Here is a 16,041-nt window from a genome sequence, read left to right on the forward strand (position 1 = left end):
ACTTATTTCATGTCCGCGAACCTTGCGATGGACAGTTTGCTGCAGATGATGAAGAATGACTTCTGTTATATTATCATAAGGATGCATGGTTGGCTAGAATGGGTCTAGCGTGGAGATTTTTAGGCCTGCATCGGAGAGTTAAAACCTACTTATGGGAAATCTAAACTATGGGTACAACTCACATAAGGTCATGAAGAAGCATACTGTATGCACTGTAGAGAGAGCATGAGTTCATCAGGTAAACCAAAAAAAGAAAAAGTTGCAGGAGTTTTAAATCAACTTTTAGACATCTTGCAGAGTCACCATATGATGGCATAAATATACACCTGAGTGGTAATGCAAAGTTGATGGGTTCAAAATCTCTTTCCCTAGTTCATCCATTCAAAAGAAGGCAAATAGAAAAAAAAAAGAGTTTGAGCAAAAGAAAATTGGCATAAGGATGGTTGAAGTTATTTGAAGGAACAGAACGATTAAGGTAATCTTAAAAATTAGAACAAAAGTTGGAGGTCTGATGTGATAATTGAAGGTTAATAGATGCATAGATTGATAGATATGACAGATTTAGGGGATGGTCCTCCCACTAAATGGTCCACCCACCTGTTCTTACCTTCAAAAGATGTACGAAAATGTGTTTTTCAGCAAATCTTACCATATGGATGTGATTTACTTGGTTGAGAACCCATGAACCAACTCTTAGGACAAGGTTTTTTTTATATATAGATAAGATTTTGCAAGGATTAAAAAATATAGTGAAATTTCTGAATTTTTTACACTATAAAATCCTACCTACACATGCAAAAAGTTTAATTAAAAAGTCTTTGTAGGTTTTCGACCATAGAACTCACAAGGGCTCTGCTCATCTGGTAGGGGGACTTATGAATGTCACCGAGTTGATGGAACATCACAAGTTTGAAACCCACAGCGCGGCGTCCCTGGCTGCAAAGTCAAATCTGGGTGTACTCCTCAGTGGGCAGGGAGGACCTCAAGGGTTTTACCAACCAGAGGCCAACCAATATGAGGTCGGTGATTTGGGGTGGGGTTCTCTTGGATTATCCAAAAAAGGTTTTTGACCATGGAGATCATATTCATATGATCAGATTTGCAGGAAAACACATCTTTGTACGATTTTTGAATGTGAGAACAGGTGGGTGGAGCATCCTTTCTTATACAACAAAATTGAGATTCTTCTGTTTTGTCTATATTACAGTAGCATCCTTTTCTCTCTTTTTTTTTCCTTCAAATGTTTCCGAGGCATGAATATAGAAAACTCATATAACCGGAGACCCAGACTTTTATAGGATCCTAGGGCCTTGTCTAAATTAGAACAGTATATTTCTCAAGTTTGAATCTAATGTAAAAAAAAAAATGCACATGTGGGCACCGGAAGCAACAAACATTTAGTTGAAATTGCTTGTTTGGAAATCTTCCAAAAAGCTAATTATAGGATCTTCTCTTGACGGAACAACAAGGTGGTTATGTTCTTTATTCATAGCACCCTCTTACCAACCGAAAAAAAAAAGAGAAAGAAAAAGATTCCCAGACTTTTCTAAGATATCTCCAATTTCTAATATGATCCAATACTTAAAGTTCTGCAATCTTTGAATAGACTTTGTTTCAATTCCGCACATATATAAGAAGAAAATTGACTAGTGGTGTGTCTTTCATTGTTCCATCCACCACTTTTGCACGTACGGTTTTGGGCCTATTCAAAATTGATGATTCAGCCTTTGCTCATGGTCCCAGCACTAATCCACTGGCTTGTGTACCATTAGGCCTTTTATGCATACACAACCTATGGGACAAACATTGTGTTACAAGGCATGTTGAGCACAAGGAGAGTGCCCACATAGTTACAAGTCTCTCTCTCTCTCTCTCTCTCTCTCTCTCTCTCTCTCTCTCTCTCTCTCTCTCTCTCACACACACACACACACACACCGATGCATCAGATGTCCTGAAAAGCATAGTAACATAAATAGATGATGCAATAGTAAATTGCTGATAGTACCATATTGATATCAGGAAACTTCTACAGGGCAAGCAACTGCAGTTATTCTACATTTTTCTTTAAGAACTGCTGTTTCTGACCCATCTGCTCTTGGTGCATGACAAGCACCATGCACCCAAACAGGGGAGTTGACAGTCCATCTCATGCAATTGCAAGTTGATATGGTTCTAACAAAACAAGGCAACAACAGAGTAACAACACCAGAGGACCAACAACAGCAAGAGCAATCAAAGCACAAAAATTCTTCTCTCTAGTAGACCTGGCCTTGTGTGATATTAGCGGCAAAGCTGTTAAAGAGTGCCAGTGAATTGCTGGTCAACCTCTCAAGCTTCACCATCATCCTCTTAACAGAAAACTTAAGGCTTCCATTAATCCCGCCGAGGCCGTCGACACAAGTATCCTCGTCGGACAGGGCAGCACTCACCCATGTCTGTATGCTGTTGATCTGGAACATCAAATTGTTCTTGCCCAGCTGCCTGAATTCTCTCATGGATCTTTGGATCTCATAAGCAGAGTCACCAACATTGTCTACACAGTCTTTGATAGCCCCTGCCTCTCTTTCACTCATAGTAATGACTGATAGCTTTGATATATTTCCTAGGGTCCGGTTTACGTGGAATAGGCTCACCGCAAGGGCTGTGTGGGCTAGCCTTCTGGGGCTGTCGTTGATGGTGCTAGCAAAAGATTTTAGGGACTTGAAGCAGAGTCTGGGATACAGGGTAGCTTTGCAGGAGGCATTGATGAAGGCTGCACTGTTTTGAGTTTTCATGCTCATGGTAGCTCCATACTCCAATGCTAGATTTGTGGTAGTGAAGATGGTGATTGAAAATACTACTATAAATCTAGAGAGAGAGAGGAAACCCATACTTATTATTCTTCTGCTTCTTCCTACTCAATAGATAAAGGAGACAGTTTTATATAGACAGTATCCAAAGTAGTTGGGTTGGAGCTTTCAACCTTCTAATTTAATCAGTGGGACAAATGATTAAAGTTTGTCTGAATTGATGGGAGGACCTGCGTGTCTTCCTCCCATAGATCAGGGGTTCACCAACCATTATTTTTGCCACTTATTTTTATTATTGCAATGGGGTAGGATGGTGGGATGTGGGGGTAAAAAGCCTACCATTGCTTCTCTTGGGAACATACTCTTGTCAATGGCAACAAGGACCTTGCTGGAATTAGGGGTAATATATAAAGAAAAGAATGCAGAGAACACACACACGCACACGCACATATATATATATATATATATATATATATATATATATATATATATATATATATATATATATATATATATATGAAAATAGAAACCTACAAATACAAAATCTACTAAATGAAACATGCTATTGGATTTTCATGAATTTCTGATGTTTTTCAAAATTCTGATCATACAGACGTGATATGCTTGTTTTTATAGGAACCACTTCTTGGAACATTTGATTCCAATGCATGGATATGTTTTTATAAGATTTCAAAAATCAACAGCCTACAATATTCATAAAATTTTTAAGGCTCCAAATACCATTTTTGCCATCCAAAATGCATGATCTCAGTGTCAATTTTTAAGGTTTTGTATTTTGTAGGTTTCATATATATATATATATATATAACATGAAATTTCTTAGATTTTTACATGAGCCAGCTCATGTTCAGCTCATTGTGTTCAAGGATAAACCAAGCCGCTGAGTCACGAACATTATGAAAGTGCATTTTTATAATGTTAATTGTGTTCATTCCCACGAATAGGCCAAGTATAAGCCAAGCTAGGACACTGATTTGTACGGACATTATATTAATTATTTTAATAAATTTTAGTGATTTTTAACAATATTTCATTAAAAGTGCATTTTTACATATTAAAATATCAAAACTAATTTTTATTTAAAAATTTTAAAAAACCCGTGACCTCATGTCCTTTTCCTCAAAAAATAGGGACCAACCTTATGGACGTTGTCCCGTGATTTTAGGGGTACCTTTTGGTGAATCATGTAAAAAGCGTCCAAATGACTTCTAGTTGAAGCAATAGAAAGGCCAGAAATTTGGCTTTATCGTTATGTTGCACCGAGGGACTGTGTGTGGACCATAGGGAGCTACTTGCCCTAAAGCGCATTATTTCGGTAAAGTAACGTTATTATGGATCTGGTAATTAAACGATACATACACACTCATACATGTGTCGCATGTGCAGATGCTCTTAAATGTACACCTTGATAGCGTTCCTAGACGTTTCCCTTTTTCTCACTTAATTTAATATGGTTTTTTATTTTCCCCCGTTATTTTACCTTTATATTAGTTGCTAAATGAAGCGTTCTGATGCTACAATGGACATGTTCACTAGCACTGTATGTTACGATGGAAGTGGGTTTGGTTTGAAATCCAACTGATCAATTGCCGTTTAACCGGATTCAGCCCTTCTGGATCTGCTTAGCTGGGTTGGATCTGGTTTTGCCTTTCCACATCGAGATCCAATTACCATCCTGAACCTGAAACCTGCCAAAGGGTAAGCCCACAGAGTTTTAAGCTGTCAGAACAGTGATAGTAAGTACGGCAGGCAGATCCAGCGCGGCTACATCTCTGGTCCTGGGGACGGTTTTTCATGTAAATATCAAAAAGATAGTATAAGGAACTCACATTTCAAATACGAAAACCCCGGGTGGAGCCCCATGACCACACAACAAATATTTATGACGTCACTTTCATTTTTTTACGTACTTTTTATTTATTTATTTAGATACCATTTGCAGTCTGAAAAAAAAAATAATGAAAAAGTAGGATGTGATTATATCTGATTTTTGTTTTAATAAAAACAGGTCAAAGCTTGTAAAAACACTTCCATGTTTTGCTAAAAACATGGGAGAAATGGTAGGTCCCACCTGTTTTGGAAGAAGTTTTTCCTTTATTCCAAAACCTTTCCCTGCAACCAAACGGGGCCTTAGTATTCTATTGTTATCTTAGTCACTTGTATCATAATTAATTCAGGAAAATCAGGAAATTGGGTTTCACTCCATTCTTCTGAGTATCACTAGATTCTTCTTCAACTTGGTCATTAGGGCTGCAGGAACCAAAAAAGCAGATGCATACTACAACTGTTTTGTGTCACCCATTCAAACATGGGGGTGGGGACTAGGGGTGTCAACGGGTCGGGTTTCGTTCAGACCCATGTAGAACCAGACCCAGACCTGATTACTGGTATCACGTCCGGACCCAAGTCCAATCGGACCCACCATAAGAGAAACCATACCTGAATCCTATAAAGATTACATGAACCAGACACGGACCATACCTGGTAAAATAATAATTTTTATCTTTTTTACATTGAAATTAAAATTGAAGATCTTAGTCGAAACTCGGGTCGGGCCAGGTCTGGTATGAAATTTCACAAGCCATACCTGGCTCCATATACTAATCGGACCCTTTGGGTTCAACCCGGATTGTAATCGGACCTTCTTATTTATCACCAAACCCTGACCCTATAGGGTTTGGTATGGGTCGGGTCCAAGTCAAACCCAACCCATTGACACCCCTAGTGGGGACCCATCCCATGGCCATGTAAAAACAGACATTATCAAGAAGAGGACTAATTTAGGTGTCAATGAAAGCATATCTAACAAGACATAACTTGTGGGCTATCTAGATTGTTGGCTCATAGCCTGTTTAGTTTTAATCGTATTCCAAATAATAATGCTAATTTGATTTTACTCATACCAAATAGGATGTCGATGGGTCGGATCTTGCTCGGGTACCCGATGAAATGGCTTTATATCCTGTCAGATACAAGTTCAAATCCGGCATGACTAGGATATCACCGGGTCAGATCCGGGCCACATACAGCTAATCATCCATTGGATTCTTGTCCTTGATATGCACCAGGAAGCATGTATATTTGTGACATGTGCCCTACAGCATTAGCTTAATACGGCAGACAAAGTGGCAAAAGTAAAATAATAATAATAATAACGGCAAAATCTTGGCAATAAAAACTATATTAAAAATATATAAATATTTTTTATAAAAAATTAAAAATAATAAAAATTAAAAACACATGGTTTTTTATGATAAATAGCTGACAAAAACATAAATATTGTGCTTAAAATGCCATATTTATGTTTCTGGCAAAAAAAACATGTGAAATTGCCACTTTTAACTTTCAGGTAAATTCTCATGATATTTTCATAAATCTCTCAAGATTTGTCCACATTTTTTTAGAATATTAACTCTACAAAAAAGGCAGAAGAAAGGGAGATTAAAATTGCGTGCTCCTCGTAACACGATCAAACACACTGTGGTACGTTTATTTGGACAAGGACTCGTATGGTTGTTATTTTAATAGTGCTTTATAAATTTTTATTTTGAATTCTTTATTAAAAATATATTTGTAAATATTAAAATATCAGTACGATAAATTTTTATTGATTAAAATTAAAAAATCCATGCCCATTTACATGTCTTGTTTTGAAGAAAAAAAATCAGCTTGGGTTTGTATCTTTGTGCACCCAGGTCTTAAAAGCAGTGTTTTCAGTATCGATGCATATCAGCCTGGTATCGCCAGAAAATCGATATGATACTGACCTGAATCGGTTATTGAGAATCAGTATCGGCCGATTCACTTGAATATTTGGCCAAACGATGCAGTCAGATTCCCATATTGACAACGTTGCTTAAAAGTATGAGAGAGAGAAACAGGGTAGACACAATGATAGCTTCACATGCACAGGTGGGCAACGGGCCCGCTCAGCCCATGAGGCCCATGAGCCTAATTGGTATATATATATATATAGAAAGAGAGAGAGAGAGATTTTCATAGTTTTTTTTACAAATCTAACTCTTTAGATGCATTTGCTAAGAATTGACTGTTGGATGAGAGTAATCAAAATGCAATTTTTATGCTTGAATATTTACAAAAATTATGAGTCATTGATTTTCAAGCCTTAAAAATCATTCTTGTATTTTGTAATGGGATGTTCTAGAGTGTTTCTGTAAAACCAAGCATCTAGATTACATCCTTACATCTTTGAAAAAAAAAAAGTTAAAAAAAAACTTACTAAAATCTATGTTCATACCAGTAAACATAATTTGCTGGTATATATATATATATATATATATATATAAAAGAAAACGAGTCCATGCCAAACCCATTTGGTGATAAACCGTGTGCTAAATGGGTTTTTCAGCTTTTCCTGTGCTTTTTATGCGGTTTTGGCCCCATAAATGTGTTGGGCATGGTCGATTTAATAAGAATCCACACTTGAATCATGTGTTTCATGAAAAAAATGATGTTTGGAGCTTCAAAAAAATTCAAAGATTTTGGACCGTTGATTTTTCAAACTTTATAAAAACCCATCCATGTGTTGGAATCAAATGCTTCAAGAGCTGATCCCTATAAAATCAAGTACATAGATCACATCAGTATGGTCTAAATTCAAAAATAAAATGTAAAAAGCCTGAAAAACTTATTTAACATGCAGTTTAGTGCCAAATGGGTTTAGCATATACCCATTACTCTCTCTCTCTATATCTATCTATCTATATATATATTCGGGTTGGGTGTAATGTGAAGGCCCAAACCCGGCCTGACTGGCTGTTGCCCACCCCTATTCACGCCAATGACGACATGGTGACGGGTGTCTATTTTATTACTAGCAATAACCAGGCTATAGAAGAGAGTTCTTCAGTGTCACGGGCATAGAATTTTTCGCAAACCCGCAATGCGCCAGACTGCACAGTCTGAACAACTCAACGGCCAAAGGTCACGCCACAACACTTTCTTATGTGCTGAATCATTTTCATTGGCCCTGCGCACCACCTAGTGTGCACCTGCCTAGCGGAAGCTGATCAAGCGCATCTTCAAGTGCGCATTCTATGTAGTCCATGCTGCTTAGTGCATAGTCGTCCCATATCAGCTATCACTTTCGAAAAAGGCACAAACTTTGCCTTAGCCTTGCATGCCATGAAGTGTCTTGCAGCCTCATGCGCACGACATAGCAAAACCTCGCCACTGAAGGGACAAGACCTTGCGGCCCCCGGTCTAAAGACCAGATGATGATTAAACACCATAGCAAAGAGCAGCACTCAGACTCATTCGCTGGCGCCTAGGCATTCACTCGCCTAGCCCCGAGTCACCATACCCGGTTAGAATCACCTAAGGTGATTCCTGGGGGAATTAGCCCTAACTCACACGCACCCCCGTGCGTCCAACCGCTATGTGTGGGAAACTCCAAGTTAAGAGGTCCATAACAAAATCTCCAAAGGCAACATCCTCTGATCTGTTGGCACTGCATATCCAACCAACGCTCTACGTTTGAGCCACCACCCAAAGGTGCACTAACGCCAATATCATTGCTTATCGCGTGTGGCGCTATCACCGCGCGTCACCGATCAAGCCAACGCATATTGCGCGCTGCTACACTTGATGCGTTTACCACTCAGCAGAGCTCCACACTACACATGCCTCATTCTGAAGGCTCAGTCTGGGACATTCTCCCTCACCCAAACCATTGTTGTCCTCAACAATGTCGGTGCAAGTAAGAACACAGTCTTAATTGATATGCCAATTTCTCTTTGGATTCATCTTTGGTTTACTCTTTTCTTCCCCCTACAGCTTGTTTTGGTTTTCATCCACCATCGTCGCAACCTTTAATACGTCAAGTCACATTCCTTAACGCACCCCTAATTACTTAGACAATGGTCTTTTGCTGCATCAATATCGAGCATCATTTGCTCGTGGAACCCCAGTGAAGTCTCAAACTTCAAGCAGGTCATCCACGCCCGCACGACAAACTTGTCGTCTTTATGCTCATGGCTGGAGGGTAATTTCAAACCCTCCATGGTGCACGCAGATAAGCATGACCATCAACGCGTGCCATAAAATATCAACTCTCTTAGGCACCAACTTGTGGTTTTTCAATGGTCCAAACTAGTCCTCACGTAGGGGACGCTTACTTGCATAATACCCCAAAGTGGTCCATCAAAGCGTCTTCCTGAGCACTCGTCCACACAAGGGGCAACACCTCCCAATGTTGCAACTCTCTTCCAGAGCCAGCAAACGTTCACACTGGAACCAAACCGATGAGCCACAAACCACAACTTTTCAGCACACACAGTCCATAGAGGAACTCTCAACTCAAGGGATCAAAGCAATGAGCATCTTTGCTCATCATGGGCACTCTGCTAACCCACAATCTTGGGAGAGAATCTAAAAGTTTTAATTGAGTCTCTCATGCCTAAAGGTGCAAATCCATCCAACCGAATCCAACGTACATTCTCTGCATGCACAAGGCAAACATCACGCTTCACCTGTGAGCCTAATGCACAACTGGTAGGAATCTTTGGCTCATCTATGTTCCCTTAAACAACTGAACAACAACCTTACACTTTTGCTTATCATCGATAAGATGTCCCATAACATCCTGTCAACATCCTGTTTCTGTGCTTGGTCAATCACACTCCAGTTGTGCAAAATTATGTAACCCAGATAAATCATCGTTGTTCTCTTTAATGTCACACATAATAAAAAACATGGTCTTCCTGTATCTTTCTGCTCTGATGTCAATTTGTCATGGGCATATAATTTTTTGCAAACCCGCAACGCGCCAGACTGCACAGTCTGAACAGCCCAACGGCCAAAGGTCACGCCACAATACTTTCCTATGTGCTGAATCATTTTCATTGGCCCTGCGCACCACCTCGTGCACAACTGCTTAGCGGAAGCTGATCAAGCGCATCTTCAAGTGCGCATTCCTTGTAGTTCATGCTGCTTAGTGCATAGCCGTCCCATATCAGTTATCACTTTCGAAAGAGGCACAAACTTTGCCTTAGCCTTGCGTGCCATGAAGTGTCTTGCAGCCCCATGCGCATGACATAGCAAAACCCCGTCACTGAAGGAACAAGACCTTGCGGCCCCCAGTCTGAAGACCAGATGATGATTGAACACCATAGCAAAGAGTACCACCCAGACTCATTCGTCGGTGCCTAGGCATTCACTCGCCTAGCCCCGAGTCACCATACTTGGTTGGAATCACCTAAAGTGATTCCTGGAGGAATTAGCCCTAACCTACACGCACCCATGTGCGTCTAACCGCTATGCATGGGAAACTCCAAGTCGAGAGGTCCATAACAAAATCTCCAAAGGCAACATCCTCTGATCTGTTGGCACTGCATATCCAACCAACGCTCTACGTTTGAGCTACCACCCAAAGGTGCACTAACGTCAATATCATTGCTTATCGCGTGTGGCGCTATCACCGTGTGTCACCGATCAAGCCAACGCATATTGCGCGCTGCTACACTCGATGTGTTTACCACTCAGCAGAGCTCCGCGCTGTACATGCTTCATTCTGAAGGCTCAGTCCAGGACATTTAGAATGTTTTATGATGACATCATCCTAGCATTTCTCGAGATGGACACTGCATTCACAATGCAGCTACATGGCATATAATGTGAATAGGGATGCACATAAGTTGGGTTCGAGCCCAGCTAAAAACATTTATAAAAAATTTCAAAGTTTTTTTTTTTAAAATATATCAAAAGTTCTTTTTAAAAGAAAAATTAAGCAGTGGGAATTGAACCCAAATGACTTTCCAAAGAGAAGAAAGACTCACCCACTATAGTAACACCTCTTTGTGCTCATGCCAACATCGATTTGAGCCCAAATCAGACTCACTCACTAAAATAACACATTTTTTCATTATCAAGTATAGAAAAATAATTTGTATATATAAGCTCTAATTTCTTTATATAACTATATAAACCGAGCTTAATCGTGTTTATCGAGCTTAACCGAGCTGAACTACTTGTTCAAGCTCGATTTATTTACGTGTATTGAGTCTAAGCCTTTGTTCAAGCTTGACTCATTTATTTTTTGACTGAGCTCAAGCCGAGCTTAAACGAGTCAAGCCCGAGCTGAACCCGAGCTAGTTTGGCTCATGCATCCCTAAATGTGAAGTCTTTTTTTTTCAAGGGGTTAGGCAGACCCTACCCCCCACCAGTTATTATTCAACGTACCACTGAGGTTTGAACCTGCAACGTCCCACCACAAGGAGACGTGCACTAACAGCTCTTACTAATGTGAAATCTTGCATATTTGGAAAAGTAGTAGTCGTGGCTAAATCCTGAATTTCCACCTTCTTTAGGCAGTACTAGTTACAAAATCTAAAATTTGTGCAAACACAAAGGAGAGATGGCCTCAATTCCTTTTTCAAATGCATAAACTTTCATTCCAGCCCTCAATTTTCAAACATCCACCATCAAAATAGATTGACCAAGTTTTTAACCAAATGCGTGAACTCTCATCTTAACTACCACTTCCCAAACAGAGCCTTAGTGCCGACGAAAGAAGCACGTGTCCATCGATATACAACCACAATTTTTGTTGATGTTGAAAATGCACTTTTCATATTAGTTGGAATAATTGTGTTTTCTTTCTCATAAATACCATTTTTAGTACAAGTTGCACGTGATCAGTATACTTTTGGACAAATGGTTTGGACATTTGTGTACATTTTTTTAACGTCATACGTACCGGACCCCATTTACCAGTTTTTTACTTGCTTTTCCTTTTATTTCTTGAAAAAAAAATTTATCTTGGCTTCTCACTAGGGCTGGCAAACGAGCTAAACGAGCCAAGCTTGAAGTGCTCAACCTTGTGGCAGGCCAAGCCGGGTCCCAGATGGCTTGTTTATAGAAAAATAAGTTGTTTTTTAGCTGAAAGAAATAGAATTACAAAACATATCAAAAATACATGTGAAATATATGTAAAATATATGTAAAATATATCCAAAATATATTTTTTTACTACCTAGTGAGCTTATACGAATTGAGTCTAACCGAGTACCTATTAGTCATATTCAGCTTGCCAAGCTTATTTTACGAGTTCGAACAAGCTCTTTACGAGCCAAACATGAGCAGAGCCACGAGCTGCTTGGCTTGTTTCCCAGCCCTACTTTTCGCACCCACTTTTGAACCTGGTGATTATAGTTTGCCTTTCCTCTCAAAATTTTCCACATCATGCAGCTATTTAGCAAGTTGTACAAGATAAGTACGCACTAGATTTTTTTTTCACTAAATATAAATATATTTAACCTTATAAGGGGATTTTCTTTTAATAGGGTAACTAAAGAGGACAGCATCCTATGCAGTGGGCCCTCAGGATTGGCCTTCCAGCATCAAATCTTTCATTTTCAGCTTATTATAATGGATTATTCAAACAAATTTCTCTGCTTGTGACCATGCAATGTGCTAGTTGTTGGCCGCGCATAAGATTGATGATTGACAGGAACTTTATATTTTCTATACCAGCCTACTTTGTTAGTGACCATGTGAAGATCACCGACAGCATGAAAAGAGCAGGAAAGCAGGGAAACACGAAAATATAACATGTATTTCAACTCATTTCTAGGCAAACTTCATTATATCTTAGATCACATTGGAGTACGCACACCTCTTCCTTATCTTATATCACATTTGAGTACACAAATCTCATAGAGAGAGAGAGAGGGGTAAATCACTAGCTAACACTGAGTAGAAAAGCAGGAAAACACCAAAATATAACATACATTTCCACTCATTTCCAGGCAAACTTCATGATCTTAGATCACATTGGAGTCTACACCCCTCTTCCTTATCTTACATCACATTTGAGTACACAAATCTTAGAGAGAGAGAGAGAGGTAAATCACTAGCTATTAGCTAACACTATAAGTAGAAAAGCAGGGAAACACCAAAATTCAACATATATCTCCACTCATTTCTAGGCAAACTTCATTATATCTTACATCACATTGGAGTGCACACATCTCTTCCTTATCTTACACCACATTTGAGTACACATATCTCAGAGAGAGAGAGAGAGAGAGCTCACTAGCTAACACACTGAATTGAAACATTCAACATTGTGAAGAAGGGGCTAATTAAAGTTCAACTAGTGTTCATGGTAGCACTCACTCCTAAGCATGAGATAAGTGGCCAATGAAAACCAAGGCATTGCTAGTCAACTGAGCCACTCTCTTTATACACTTCCGAACATCCTCCTTGACCGGGCCGTTCATGGCCTTGCCGGCGAACCCGTCGGTGCACGTGTCCTCGTCGGTCAGCGCCGCGCTGACCCATGTCTGCAGGTCGTTCATCTCCAGCCCCCAGCTCTTTTTCTTGAGGTGCTCCATCTCCCCAAGTGACTCCTTCAGCATCTCTATGGACTCGGCCACATTCTCAACACAGTCTTTCATGGCACTGATCTCTCTATGGTTGATTGTGCTCCTGACCATTGCTTTCAGTCTTGACATCTTGGCCGACATTGACCGAGCTTTGGCTAGGCTCACCAAGAGTGAAGCATGAGCCAACTCTCTTGGGCTGGTTTGGATCTGGCTAGCATAACTCACTAGTGAGCTCAAGCACACCCTGGGGTAATGGGTTTTCCTGCAAGACCTCACAATGAAGTTTGTGCTAGCTTGGAGTATTCTATCTGTAGCAGCACTAGCACAACCAAGTGAGGCTAGGATGATGAAAGAGAATAAGAGTTTGGATGGGATCAAAGAGGCCATGCTTTTCTCAGGGAAAACCACTCTGTTTTCTTATCTTCTTTCTCTTTCTCTATCTCTAGCAGAAGTGGATTCCAAAACGAGTTTATATAAGATGTAGCTGGATTCGAGTGGAAACGGATCCCATCATTTGAAATAGGATGGGTTTCATCATACAGTCGATCCTAGCCAGCCATAGCCATCTAGCATTGATTGGATGGTTAAGATTGAATATACGATGACACCCATCCTATTTCAAATGATAGATCCCTGATCGATTGGGTTCCCTACCTTCTAAAGTAATTGGGGGAAATGATTGTAAGAAAAAAACTGGATGGTGGGTCCTACATGCGCGTCCCATACCCAAGGGGTAGCATTATTAATTTACCATCATCATTGTTTGGGGTAAAAAGTAAAAACTTAAAAGCCTTGATATTGGATCGCTTGTGAATTTGTGATATAACATTCGGAGTCAAGAGTTCTGAGCCCTGTCGATCCTGCTAAGTGACTTAGGGCTCGTTTGTCTGTCACGGAAAGTGGGTTGTTTTTTGCGGAAAATGCATTGAGGGACGTGCATTTCTGTGAGACCCACAATGAAACACAAACACTGAAAACGTGTGTTTCCGCGAGAAACCCTGGACGGGCATAGCATTTTACACGCTGGAGGTGGGTTTTCTGCGAAAACGATTCCGAGAGTGGGGTGGTCCGATTTCATTTCCACGGCAGTGGAATCCACTTAAAATCCAGTCCTATGGCCAAATTGAGTCAAACCAGCCCAACTTTCTTCTAGTTTTGCCAAGTTTGACTCTTTTTTTTTGCATAGTTGAGCTAAGGTTTGTCCTATTTGAACCCAAGATCCCTAGGTAAAGATAGCATGACGCTGACTGATCGGTCGTTTGATCCATGCCAAGTCTTAGTTGACTATATTTTACATGGCTAGACTCACTTTGGACTCCCTGATGACTTTGGGACAGCATTCTTTGACACAACCTGAGCCAAAACAGAAGTTGATCGATCGTTGACTCGGTCAGAATTTTCTTCTAATAACCGAGTCATGGCTAGACTTGAAACTTGCATGGACCAAGGTCAAGTTGGCACCGAATCGAGTTTTCACCCTTAGATGGGTAAAATCTCCTCCTGATCGAATGAACCACTGACTTGTACGGATATAGGTGGTGGCTATGAGTACTGGATCTGTCAGGTAGCCTTGAATTGAATGCAAGGAGGGCATCTTTTTTTCGTGGTGTACGATTTGAAAATTTTGTCTCGTTAAAGCAAAGAGTACGTGATTTTATCTTGACTCATGTGGTTCCATGCTTTATGCTGTAGCAAGGACGACCTTATTGGTGTGGCGCGCAGTGAAAATGGTCCCCCATAGTACCTCATGTTTTTAGGATGCAGCAGCATGATTCTAATCCAATGTTGTTAAAATCGGTTCATTAGGTGAATCGGTTTATTTAAAAAACAAATAATCTAATCGTTTTCCAATGGAAAGATTTTTTATTAAAAAACCCATAAAGATACAAACAAATCAAAATAATAATAAGAGAAAAAAAGAATTTGATCGATTCTACTTTAAATCGATTAATTTTAGTCTATTCAGCTGATTCAAGCCCAAATTGGCTGATTTTTTTTTGTGTGTGTGTGTGTGGGGGGGGGGGTGCGGCGGAGGTGTCTGATTCAATCTGAATTGGTCGATTCAGCTGATTTTGACAACATTGGTCTAATGGTCTATAACTTTTTGCAGAAAACGGGTGGGAAGCACAAGAAAGCAACTTGACAAGCATGGGGCAGTGATTTGAGAAGTGTCATCCCCATAAATAGAAAGTGAGTCCCCCAGGCTTCTTCCTTTTAGTAAAACTGTGGTGCCCCCTAATAAGGGAACGAAGCAGGTTATATATCCCCCCAAGATGATCGTTAGCCACAGTGCATGTTCGGGGGTCTCAATGAGCGCCACGTATATAGGCTCATGGAGCTCGTATCCCTGTATGTGTTTGCATCACTTAGCATCGTAATTTGGTGCGATTATAAAGACATAAGTACTCTTTTTTGCCATTAAACAACGAAAAAATGACAAAAATGTCCTCCATTCAAAAAAAGGGAAACGATGGTTCAAGATCATCCATCTAGAAAAGTGAAACATCATTTTGACAATGATGTTAACTCTTTATAATCCAAACGTTCTGTTTTCGCCCTAAGCAGTAAACTTTTGCACCATCTATTGTAACAGGAGCTCTCTTTGACGACGCAAACTTTGTCATTGTCTTCTGCCACTGGAGTAGCAGTTGTACCATCTCCTACTGTCGTCGGAGCATCCTTTGTCATCGTCTGCTACCGTTGGAGCACTCTTTTCCGTCGTCTGCTGCCGTCGGGGCATCCTTTGCCGTCGTCTGCGCAGTGGCAGCATCATTGCCACCATCAGCTGCGTCTATCTTCTGGGTGTTTCTCCTTCACTGTCGGATTACCAATGTTTCGTTATCCAAACAAATTGATTTGTAAATATGAATGCTAAATCTTACAAC

The 16,041-nt window shown here is 40.1% G+C and overlaps 2 pseudogenes; both read right to left on the reverse strand.

Annotated features, from left to right (window-relative positions):
- Positions 1–2,255: 2,255 nt before the first annotated feature.
- On the reverse strand, positions 2,256–2,573 carry LOC149845414 (21 kDa protein pseudogene; annotated as a pseudogene).
- Positions 2,574–12,949: 10,376 nt separating this feature from the next.
- LOC149845415 (21 kDa protein pseudogene) lies at positions 12,950–13,297 on the reverse strand (annotated as a pseudogene).
- Between the last annotated feature and the right edge of the window lie 2,744 nt (positions 13,298–16,041).

The sequence above is a fragment of the Nuphar pumila genome, chromosome 2, assembly GCF_984573655.1.
Source record: "Nuphar pumila chromosome 2, dmNupPumi1.hap1.1, whole genome shotgun sequence".
NCBI classification, from domain to species: Eukaryota; Viridiplantae; Streptophyta; class Magnoliopsida; order Nymphaeales; family Nymphaeaceae; genus Nuphar; species Nuphar pumila.